This window comes from Anthonomus grandis, chromosome 5, assembly GCF_022605725.1.
Source record: "Anthonomus grandis grandis chromosome 5, icAntGran1.3, whole genome shotgun sequence".
Classification (NCBI taxonomy): Eukaryota; Metazoa; Arthropoda; class Insecta; order Coleoptera; family Curculionidae; genus Anthonomus; species Anthonomus grandis.
In genome coordinates this window covers 24183242-24195637 of record NC_065550.1, presented here as the reverse complement: position 1 = coordinate 24195637, position 12396 = coordinate 24183242, and the positions used below count along the sequence as shown (strand labels likewise).

The 12396-nt window shown below is 30.6% G+C and overlaps 1 protein-coding gene across 1 annotated transcript in view; it reads left to right on the top strand.

Annotated features, from left to right (window-relative positions):
* Positions 1-478: 478 nt before the first annotated feature.
* Positions 479-12396, top strand: part of LOC126735909 (uncharacterized) — a 123843-nt gene continuing 111925 nt past the window's right edge. The window contains exon 1 of the mRNA XM_050440027.1: positions 479-1052. The gene's annotated coding sequence lies outside the window, so the exon portion shown is untranslated. The remainder of the gene's footprint in view (positions 1053-12396) is intronic.

The following is a 12396-nucleotide window of genomic DNA, read 5'->3' as shown; positions in this document are numbered from 1 at the left end:
GCTCTTCCAAACTGGCTCATATCATTCCACCTTGAGCTGTACATGCAAGATCTACTCGACAGGCAGATGCGACTCATAAAGATCGAGTGCATCTGCAGACGCTTAATACATCGCTATATCAAGACCCCTTTTTATGGAGAAGTGCAGGTCTGTGGTATCAACTCCCAAAACACGTCTTTCCCGAGCATTATAACTTATAGAATTTTAAAAATATCGACAGGCACTGGCGCTACTCGTGATATTCGAGTTCCAGAGAGTTTGTCCTTTTGTGTAAGTGTATTCCTTAAAAAAATATAGAAGAGCTATGCTTTTAAGCACTACTAGCTAGAACATGTCAATTTTCTCATATTTTCCACTAAACCACTCTGTCTGACAACACTGTGCACTCATCCTTCTCATCCGACGAGCCCCCTCCAAAGGCGAAACGGCTCCCTGACTCCTCTCGGTCCCCGCGCGCGCTCATTTCAGTGCGAACCGTTGTCCTGTCGGGGTGTCTCGTCGCCGTTCCGAACCGCGCCTTTCAAACCACTTTGTCCTTTATTCATTGTCGTAAAAAAAAAGTGAATTTCCCAATCAGAACTCCTTTCCAAGTGATAGAGATCACTCGCGACCCGATCGGTTCACACGTTACAGGTGTACTTTTGGATATAGTATGGCGAGAAAGTAGTGTTAGTGTCCCCACCGTCTTAAGGATAAGTTTTAAAAATACTGTGGGACCAATTGTAACGCGTCACAAAATAACAGGATCGTATATATATGTGTGTGTTTTAGAAACTGAGGGCTATTTTGGTGCCACGTCGCGGTGTTCCGAGTTATTCTTGTATAGGGAAAATTTGTTTTTAAACATTGTCAAAAGTGTGTGGGTTTTTGGTTCGCCGTTGACCGTCGCCGAACGATGATGATGATGATGCGGCCGATTACTACGTCGATTTGATTAAGGCACGTCGCGTCGTGTTTTTTTTGTAGTGCTTTCAGTTTTTTTTTTTTGGATTATTTTTGATAGCTCATTTGGATTACTTAGTTTTCTTGGATCACTTGGTCTTTTTCTTAAGGTAATTTTTTTTTAATTGATGAGGAACAATCTGAATTACGCAGATCGCCATACTTAGAGCATTCTGCGATTTGCCATAAGAAAATATATTGGCGCCCAACATGTGGTAATTCAAAGTAAATTGTGAACGATGGTGCATGGTGACTAACTTTTATGAAGCAAAAAAAAAAAAAACAAATTGGTGCCCAACATGAGGCAGTTTGCAGGAAATGTCATAAAATGTTTTGTTAAATGTTTTGCCAAGTACTCGTGGGAACCAATTATATCTAACAACGATGGCATTAATTTGGAATTTTCTAAAAATGTTAAATATTAAACAGCTTTAAGCTAAATCTAAGTTGAAGGCACGTCGCGTGGTGGTAATTACTTGGTTTTTTTGAATCACTTAAGTTTATTTGGAAAGCATTTTTCTATTGTACGTAGTATTGGTAATGAATAATATTTATTACTCAGATTGTTAAGTGACATTTTGATGTGATAAAAGAAAAGAATATTGGCGCCCAACATGTGGCAATGGGGAGTCAATCATACATAATATTGATAAGAAGCAATTTTTATGAACTTCTATTGACGAAATTGGCCTTCAACGATCTAATACTTAAAAATTATGAATTAAGAGGTTTACATTAAAATTCAAATGTGCCCAGCCAACCGGAATTCAAAATTCTGCAGATGCTTCGTTTGGCATTGTGTCAGTTCGTGCATCAAATTTTATTCGAGGAATTTGGCATTTGGTGGTAAATGAACCTACCTTTGATTTAAGATTTGGTTGTGGATATTCACGAACGAAGATTGAGTATTTTAAGTTTAATTATTGACATTGAATTGTATAGTCTACAAAAACTACAAAGTATGTTTTTTATGTGTACAGTTTCATAGATTGCTCATTAGAAAACAAAAAAACTATGTAAAAGATTTATGGCCTTCTACATGTTGTCCAACATGTAGTTAATTAATTTTTCAGTAAATCAGTTACTAGCAAATTGGTGCTTAAGGCATATGGCAATGTAAATATGAAATAGATTTAGATGCAATCAAAATCTATTGGCGCCTGTCATAATTGGAAAGAAACTACTTGATAGTTCTTTAATAATCTATTTAAAAGCATAGTTTTGGTATTTTTTTTACCATACTAGGCGCAAATTTACTGATTAGCTTTTGGATTATAAGTGTTACCAAAAATCATATTAGCGTCTAAAATATGCCAAATAAAGAATATTTAAAAGTATTTACCATTCAGAAATTCAGTACCTGGTATTGGTTTTAATATATTGGGCGCCAATTTGCTTACCAATAAATTGGTGCTCAACATGTAGGGGCAAAAACCTAAAAGTAAAAGTGGAAATTATGAAAATTGCAAAGCATAGTTTTGGTATTGGTTTAACTTAGAAATTAGTACTCAACTAGCGCTTAATTGGTACAAAACAATGTATTTTATTGTGAAAATACTGGTAGCAAGAAGCAATTTTTTGAAGAACTTAAATCAACTTTATTTTGGAATTTCCTAAAAAACCTTGTATAAATAAATTTATGTTAAAAAGGTTGGTAGATTGCATATGACCTAGTTATTAAAAATAAAGTTTACTGCAATTTTAAATAGACCTCGATACTTTTTCAGCTGGATACTGAAAATATTTTAATTAAACTAGTCAGAATAAAATAGAATAAATGTTTTTTATTATTTTCCATGGAAATTCAAACCACATCTTAGGCGTAACTATGCTAATTAACGCCAAATATGTATGTTGATGGGGTAAAAACGAACAAATATTTACGATCTAGTAGATAACTAAGAGATTGTTTTGGAATTAAAAAATGATAATTTTTATGGATTGCATAATCTAGCATTGAGGCAGATTAATAGAATTAATAGTGTCTCAAATTGTGCTGACAATTGCCTCGTTGCAGTGCCTGAAAACAAGCAAGCAAGCAAGCAATAGTGTCTCATATTATTCAGCTGGAGACCAAAGAGATGGATATAATATATTAATTTTACTGATCGTCTTTAACCTCAAAAATTCATTTGGCATGTTACTTATTATCTTCCAATGATTAACAGTTCCAAGTTTAAGATTTCCACATGTTGGGAGTTAATTTACCTAATTCTAAGGTTTTATCAGAAGACGCATGGTATTGGTGTCCAACATGTAGCAATAAGGGGGTAAATACTTCTGTATTTTCAATTAAAATCAAATCTTTCTTTAGTTAGCAATTAAAAGGCCCACTAAATTATTAGTCTTGAAATCTTAAAAGAACCTAGAATCCTAGTAGGTATATTTTACCTATTGGGAATATACTAATTACATCTCTTCAAGGAACAGTTTTTGATAGTGGTTTTCACATGTTGGGCGCCAATTTGTTGAAAATCAAGTTGTTGGGTTGAGTAAATACCATGTGTATAAATAAAATCTTGAATTAATATTTCTCTTTTTTTTATTTATTTATCTTAAACAAATAGGTTTTATTGTAAAAATGAAAAATAAATTAATTTACATATTTTTCTAACATATAACGAAAATGACTGTACTAGCACATTAGATAACGCTGCACGGTTATGTTAAAAATAGAAACTATAAATAGAAATTAATTTTAAATAAAATAAATTCAAATTGTATTTAATAACTTTGCTTTTAATATTTTTAAAAATATATTAGCTTGTTCATCATTGACAGCTTACGACCATCTAAACTAACAAATCCTGTGACAACTGCGTTTGAGGAGGTCAAGGCTCAACGCCTATCAATAAAATAAATTTATGCTAAAATAATTACGGAACGCTTCACACTGGATTGTCATAGAAATTGTTTTTTATGATTAATTTTATTTAATTAAATAATAAAAAATCCTAATTACCATTTTTCCGGGTTTTATTATACCTAGACGATTTGATGTTTATTCTTGTTTTTAATTATTTAGAAGCGTTTTCGAGGCTGGTCGAGTAGTTCGGTGGGCGTAGGGAAGACAAGGGAGTCTCTTGCTCGATCATGGCTTTAATGACACAAAGGGAGCGTTACTACGGGGTGTAAACTTTGAACATTCTTTTATGTTTTGGTTGATAAGACGCTCTCTCTACAATTGCTTAGGACTTCTATATACTTATCATCTTATCGGCTACTTCCACTAATGTTTTCTGATCCCTCTGAGATTCATTTATTTTTAGTGCATTGAAAATATTTTAATATTCAAATGCGGCACAGAGATCGCGTCTGCGCAGATTGGAGTACTGGAAGGGCTTTAGTGCCACAGTACTGAAGAAAATATCTGTAATTCGCATAAGAGGCGTCTTTCCGAGCATCATTTTATTTTCTTTTGAAATAAGCTACACTTTTAACCCTTTAAATCAAGAGAAACCTTAGTTGATAATTGAAGAACCAGAATATATTATACTGGTCCAAGGTTGCGTAAGATCGATGATCATATGCGATATTTTTCTCAGTCAGTGGAATTAGTCGTATAGGAAGGTCAACCAGGTTATTAAGAATATAGAACGATGCATTGAGATGCCACAAAAGTCTTTAACATTCGGCTCTTCAACTCTTTCAATGGCTCTTTAGAATCAACTTGTGGAAGTTATAGAAAAAGTAGCATAATAGTGGACATTTTAAAGAACGGACTTGTTCTCAATGGATTTTTTGCTCTGAAGTTATTGACATGGGTTTATATTCAGAGGATCTTATAACAGCAGTTTTTCTAAAAGATTATGAACGTTAATGGACGCTGTTAGGTGTTGGTTAGTAAACAGTTTATGTAGAAAGTAGAATAATGAATGGAGTAGACTAAAGTAATTTCCACTTTTCTGTGGTAAAATTTATTTATGTTACGACATAAGTACACACAGTTAAACCAAAAACTATTTCACTGGTCCAAAGTGTCTTGAGATCGATGATAATATACAAGAATATCCCCAGGAAGGTCGATCAGGTTAAAATAAGATCAGTAAAAATAAGAACAATATATTTTGTTATCTTCAGCTTTACATTATTTCCGAGTATTTCTCAGGTTTTGAGTCCAACGTTCTATAGAGCATACAGGTTCTATACAGCATCAGTTAGTGATTTTTTTCCCGAAAGTTATAGGAAATAGAAACAAAAACACTGAAAACCTCTAAGAATAGTTTTTCTTAATAGATTGTTTTCTCCAGAGTTATTGTCATAGGTGCAGTTCAGAAGTTGCACCGAATCTTAATAAATGTGTCGGTCAATTGTAAAAGTTCCATCCAGTTCGTTTATAGTTTCATTCGAAGATTATATTAAATTATCTTAAAAGTTAATAGACCTTTTGAAAATTGTGAATAAATTTTCTGAAATTTGTTCACAAATGATCCGAATAGATGCAAAATGTGGACTAATAGGTTTAGAACTAGATTTTACTCAATTTTTACTTTTTTAACCATTATTTCTATTACTTCTTTGATAAAGAGTATTGGGTTCTTATTAGCATATTAGTTTTCTACTTCATTTTGGATCTTGACACACTACATGACTTTCTTGCACTTCTATGATCTGTTTGTTCACTAGCTTTTGTAAAAGTTAATGCAGAATTTATCCACATTCCAGATTATCAGTGCTGTTAGACTCTATATTTTTTGTATTATCTTTATAGGTCATATATATATCAGAATACGAACATTTACTGGTATCTTTTTCTGATTCAAAAAATATGATAAAAAACGATTCGGATTCGATTAGGATAATAGAATAGCTTTTCAGAAAATGGTTACGCCTAATACATTTATTTTTATTCCTACTCTTAAATATGCCTGCACTCGTCGTAATACTGCAATAGTAAACAAACATATAATCAGTCAATAACTAACTACTGAATTGAAATGAAGGTGTAAGGCAAAATCCAATTAGTACGTGCTTTCTCTAGATTTACAGCACCATATTTAAGTTCAGTGTTCTTATTCGACTGACTTAACTTGCTAATGATTTGCCAAACAAATGGTTACCACTTATTCACTTTGCATAGTTATTAGACGTTAAAACAGATTTGTTTTTTTTTGGGATCAATGAGCTTATGCGTTAGTGAAGGGCACATAAGATTATTTCACTAATTAGATTGGAGGGACCAGTTTTAGCCGAGGTAATAATATTTGTAGCCTTAGAGATGTTTTTTTATTTGGGATCAATGTGCTTACGCTTACTGCAGAACAGACAAGATTATTTAATTAATTGATTATCATGAGTGCTTCAGCTAAGTTTAATATTTGAGAGTAAACAATGAGAACGCTCGCTATCCCGAAGGCCGGGAGCTGTTTGTGCCATTTTAATAGAGCAGTTTTCCTATTTGTTTAATTGTTTAAAATATCTGGGAAATGTTTTTGCGGGGGTTGATTTTTTAAATAGAGATGAGAGCTCAGGGTAGATTTTGCTTGTTATATCGTTTTAATTAAATAAAAAAACTATATAAAATAAACTCTGCAAATTAAATTAAAAAATTGATTTTTTTTTAAATTGGTTTAATTGATCTTTTAATCCTAATCCAATAAATCTATAAGACAATAAATAGTCAATTTATGGATTTTCGGAAAATCTCAGGTTTTATGACTAAGTATTAAATAGAATTTTTGCATTTATATACAAGTAAAGTTGAAAAAAAACAATAATAATTTTTTTTTTGGGGGTTGGACCTATATAAGGTTTTTTGTACCTAGAATATTCTTATAGTACAGTTGCTACCTTATATATAAAATAAATTTCTACTTTTGGAGCCAAATTTTAGTTTTGGTCCTTCTAGTCCGGATTATATGCATAGACATTTTATTAGTGTCCACTTGAATAAGAACTAAGGTGAGATAAGTATATTAAGACTGCAAATCAATTTCAATGCATCTCTTTTTTTTAGCTTAGTTAACCAGATTATGATTAAGGATGATATAGTTAATATTGTAATGGTATTTCAAAGAAGACTCTTTTCGGAAAAAAAATTAAACCTATGTCAAAATCCTGATGTGATGAAGTAATTCTATGGCCTAAGATATGGATTGGCGCGCCGAAGATCTATATAATGTATAATGATAATATGGTTTCTGGGTAAACATTGTGTTGGTCTATGTAATTATTGATTAATTATCTGGAAATCCTATTTTATTGTGCGAATAAGCAAATACAAACTAATTAAATAAATATTTTGGAGGATTTTATGGTTTCTTATAAATTATCTGAATTACTTAAACTTCCGCTGTATTGACTAATTATCGGTAAAATCTAATTCCTTTGCTGATAACCGAATTAAACTAACATTGATAAAAAAAATTTGATGTAAAGATTTGACTGCCTAACAAAAAGCAACTAGTAGACTTTTTCTTTAATAATGACAGATTAACCATGTGCAAATCCTACTTGCTTAAACAAAATTAAAATTGTAATTTACCTGAAAATAAATAGTTTTTTACAATTTTTTAAGGCTTAATTTGCTTGATTATTAAGCTATTAATTGAATTGTTTGGCTATGATTGATTAGTCGTCTGCAAACCTCCATTCCTTAACAAGATTTTAAGAAATACAAAAATATTTGAAAACACATTCATCCTTTAAATATAAAAGTTTCAAATCTTGAAAAGCTGATTCGAAATAACTTCAGAATTCACAAAAATAGTGAAATTGGTTATTTAAAACCTATAATGGCTTCTTATTTACTAATTATAAATTAGCCATCGATAAATCTTAATTCCTTCGCGGATGATTAAATATCATTTTTAATTAACCTCATTGTGAGGCTTTTTTCATTCCTTATTGAACAAGTTTTTGATTTTATCTTTAAGGGTTAATTAAATAAAAATTCTTGAATTCAACAAAACTCTTCTTGTTTAATAATTATTAATTGATCAACAAAAATCGCAGTTTCTTTACCAATTAACCTAAAAGTAGGTATTTTTAACAATTATTGATAAGAAATTCTTCATTATTTTACTTTTAGAACTTTTGGTTTTAATCTCAGGTGTAAATTCCAAAAAATTATTAATTCCAGAAATTTTTCCGGAACATTTTATAAGAATATGAAATAATCTGATTAATAGTTAATTAAAGAAATCATTCAAAAAATAATTAATATTTTATTTTAATCGATTGCAGATATTAATGCATGAGCGTCTAAGTAAATAAAATTTTAATTAATATTTAAAAATATAAAATTCTTCAGATTTTTCTTATCTTAATATTCCGAGAATGAGTGGATTCAGTAAGTTTCTAAATTTGACAAAACCGTGTTAATCTCAGTTCTGTTAATCTGACCTTAGTTCCTTCACAAATATCAAAATAATCTGTAAATAAATATTCAATAACAATATTATTAGTCATAATAAAATTATAAGAAAAATTATTCATCAGGTTCTCAACCACAAAGATTTTCTCGCAACTTCTGATTATTAAGATCAAATAATTTTTTCGTTTACTAGTAATTAATTGATCCATTGAAGATCCTAGTTTCTATGCAAATAACCAAATAAAGATTGATTTAATAAACAAAATCTAACTAATAAAACTATAGTACACTCCTTAAATCATTATTGAATAATCATTTACAATTCTTCATGAATAACCAAATACAATTTAAATTAACCTTGACCACCATTCCAAGTTATACCTACGCATACATATAAACCATCGATATCTCAGCAATTCAGGATCGTACATACATCGATTAAACTCCAAGCTATTACAATTTAAACAAAATGATATTAACCGAACCATATGTGTAAATAGGTCGTTGCGGGTCAATGTGTCATATTATACATATCTAAAGCAAGTGCTTATGGTCGGGAAGTAGTAATGAAGGTGTTAATAATAACTGGTTATGAGTGACATTTACTCTTTTGCTATTGCTTAATCGGAATTAATTAGTTGTTAAAATATATTTTAGATTGAAAGATGAGATTTGTTCCGTATAATAATTCGGTCTAGACAAACATATAGACGTCTTACAAAATATAACCTTAATAAAACTAGGTAAGTAATTGGATAATTTGGTAGTTTCAGTTCAATTTGCTTAACAATAATTCAAGGATGTTAAATGATAATTCTTGTCGATCAACCATTTGGTCGCATTTTAAAAACTTGTAGAAAATAATGGTCTGACCAATATTAGCATAATGTAAAAATTAATATTAATTATAATAATTAAACGCTTATTAACATACAAATGTTTTTTTTTCTGAAGTTACAAATTGGTTAAAAAAATAAACAAATAAATTTACAGGGTTAAAAGCTTCCTTACAATGGTACCTAGTACCAATAAAATACGGGCTATTAAAGCTTGCTAATCTAATCATAAAAAACATATACTAAAACGAAAAATATTTGTCATACACAAAATCTAAAACTAAGATAACTAAAACCATACGTTATATAATTATAATAAAACTATAGATTAAATAACTATAATGATACATAATAACTGTAAAAGCAGGCAGAAACCTATTGTTAACATAACGGAGTAAAATCTACAAATTTAAAATACGAGAGCCAAAACTTAAAATATAAAACAATAAGAATTGTCTCACTGAAAGTAAAAAATAGGCAATCCTATACAAGCAAACTGCTCTAATGGCTAAGAGCAAAAAATAACCAAAAGACACTTATTCATTCTGATGCATAATCAGAGTAGTCTCTAATGATACCATCATGCCATAAACCACAGCTGACAGTGAGCTTTAATTAATGGCCTATTGAAAATCTATATTCGAAAAACCACAAATACGCTGATGATGTTCAAATGGTTTTACTGCTTAAGACAGATAATCTTTTAAGCTGAAATCCTCTTTCAAAGTTAGCCAAACCGTCATTGTAGGGAGGACAAGTTCTTGAGAATGACCATAAACACACTTTGCATTATCTGCAACAGTTGCTCTTATAATATACATTACAAATGAGATGCTCATTTTTTTTCCAGGTCCTAAATAAGATTTGTCCTTAGAACAATAACACAGTATGATTAATCATATTCAGTTAGTACAAATAATATAAACTGAAAAAAATATGTCATGTCCATACTATTAATTTCATTAAAAACTTGTTAACTAGAACCACAACAAAGAGGTTGTCTACCCTTGTGCCCTTTCCCCATATCTTCAAGCTTTTAGAGTAATGACCTGAGGCACCGAAATGAATGGCTTACACCTTATTCTTAGTCAGCAAGTTTAATTTCGCTGACGTCACGCTAAATGTCCGATTACAAAACCCATGTCTGAGAATCGTTTGTCTCTTGTGGTAATATGATAATGTCGTCGCAATAGACTTTAAGGTGGATACACCTTGGTGAATATATGTATACAACTTTAAGGACTTGTAAAAGTGTATTGAATATTCTCAGCGTACACACGTATATAACTTTATAAACTCGCAATTTGTATGCAAATTTTAGGCGACAAGGGAATTACAGACCTTAGTAGTTCAATTGTAGCAATAATGGGTATTGGCCAGATAGGGAACTTGTTTGTTTAAACGGGCGTGTATTGCCCGGAATTTGCATGAAGTACACAATCACTACCCCTCAAAAACAGATTTCTTATGAAGGAAGGGTTTAAATCAAAGTGCAGATAAAAGTTACGTGTAGAAAGCAGCATCAGTAAAATATGTATATTTTATTATTGGTCTTATAGACGTAGAACTGTACAAAATTTATAGTGTTACTAAAATTACTTTTGCATCTTTGTGAACATTTTGTGAACTTTTTAGTCATTCATCATTTGTTTCTGGAAACTTTTAGGTTTCTATTTAACGATCCTCAGTTTTTTAATCAAACGATCAGTAATGTCCATTCTATTTTCATTTTCTTATTATGTTTTGCCTTGTCACCACTCTTTTTATATGATTCTTTATAGCATCTTCAATGTAGATTTACACCTTTGCTAAGAAATCAGTGTAGATTTTTTTAGCAGTAACAATAAACAATTTCGTGAATTTCATTTAATCAACCCTTTTTTTACCGGTTTGATGTTTACTGCTATTTAATAGTTGTTCGAAGTGCGTTTCTATTATTTTTCTATCAACTTGTCAACATCTTATATTGATCCTTAGGTGTATAAATGTTATGCCCCATTTGGATTTCAAGATATAATTGCAATATATAATTACTATGTAGCTTCTTTGGTCTAGTAAATCTCTCTCTCGCTGACAATTTAATTTTTTGTCCTGTTCCTTAGTGTCTTAAATAAGTAGAAGCAATTTCAGACTGAGATAGAGATATAAAAATGAGAATTTGATTTTTCCACCTATTTTCTATATCATCGTTTCATTTTCTAAATACTGTTTGGATCGGCTAGAAATAATGTTTTTCTCTCGTAATATATCTAATTATACCCGAAAAACATGATTTTATTTCCATTCTCTTCTAATTTGATAGGGATACCTAAATGAGAATTCGAATTTTTCACCTATTTTCTATATCATCGTTTCATGAATAGTGTTTAGATCGCCTGGAAATAGTATTTTCTCCCGTAATTTGTCTAATTATACCCGAAAAACATCAGTTTATTCCTATCCTCTTCCAATTTTCAGATTGAGATAGAGGTAGCTAAATGAGATTTCGATTTTTCCACCTATTTTCTATATCATCGTTTCATTTTCTAAATAGTTTTTGGATTGTCTGGAAATAGTATTTTTCTCTTGCTTTATTTACCTAGCCCTGGCAGCATTAAAACTGCAAGAAAACTTGGATTTATATGTAACAGATACATATTTGTACTAATTACGTAGATTTTAAATTTGGAAAATAATCAATTTTTATGAATGGTCTAACAGTATTTACAATATTTCATCTGACATGTCTAACAAAAAGCCCAAGGTGATGTGGCCATACTGATGACTATATGGTTCCAAGCAATTAGCAAGTACTGACAGCGATTTCAATAACTTAATTAGTTGTATGTGAGAAAGGGTGCGAGAAAGTGGACAAGAAGACCTTGAGATATGTATTAACTCAATGTACATAACTCAATTATTAAATATACTTATGACACTAAGTTATTAAGGAATTACCTTTATTAATCTTCACAAAATGTATCTACTAAGGATAGTAGTAAAAAAGAACACAATGAGACATTTCAGATCACATGTCTATCAAAAATGATATCTAATATCATGTGGTGATGCTGAAGATGAACCGATTCCCCATCATTTAATAAATTCCTGTTATAATGTATGCGAATATTATGAGTGGCTTTGGGCAGTGGGAGAATATGAATCCGGTGATTTTAATAGTTTATATCGTATATTAATGTTTTCAATTTTCATATACTAATGAGTGATGTTCACTAGAATTCTATTTTATTTTTGCCAACAATGATAATGTCTTACATCAAACAAATATTTCTAGGTGAAATATTTTTTGTTTACAACTACATG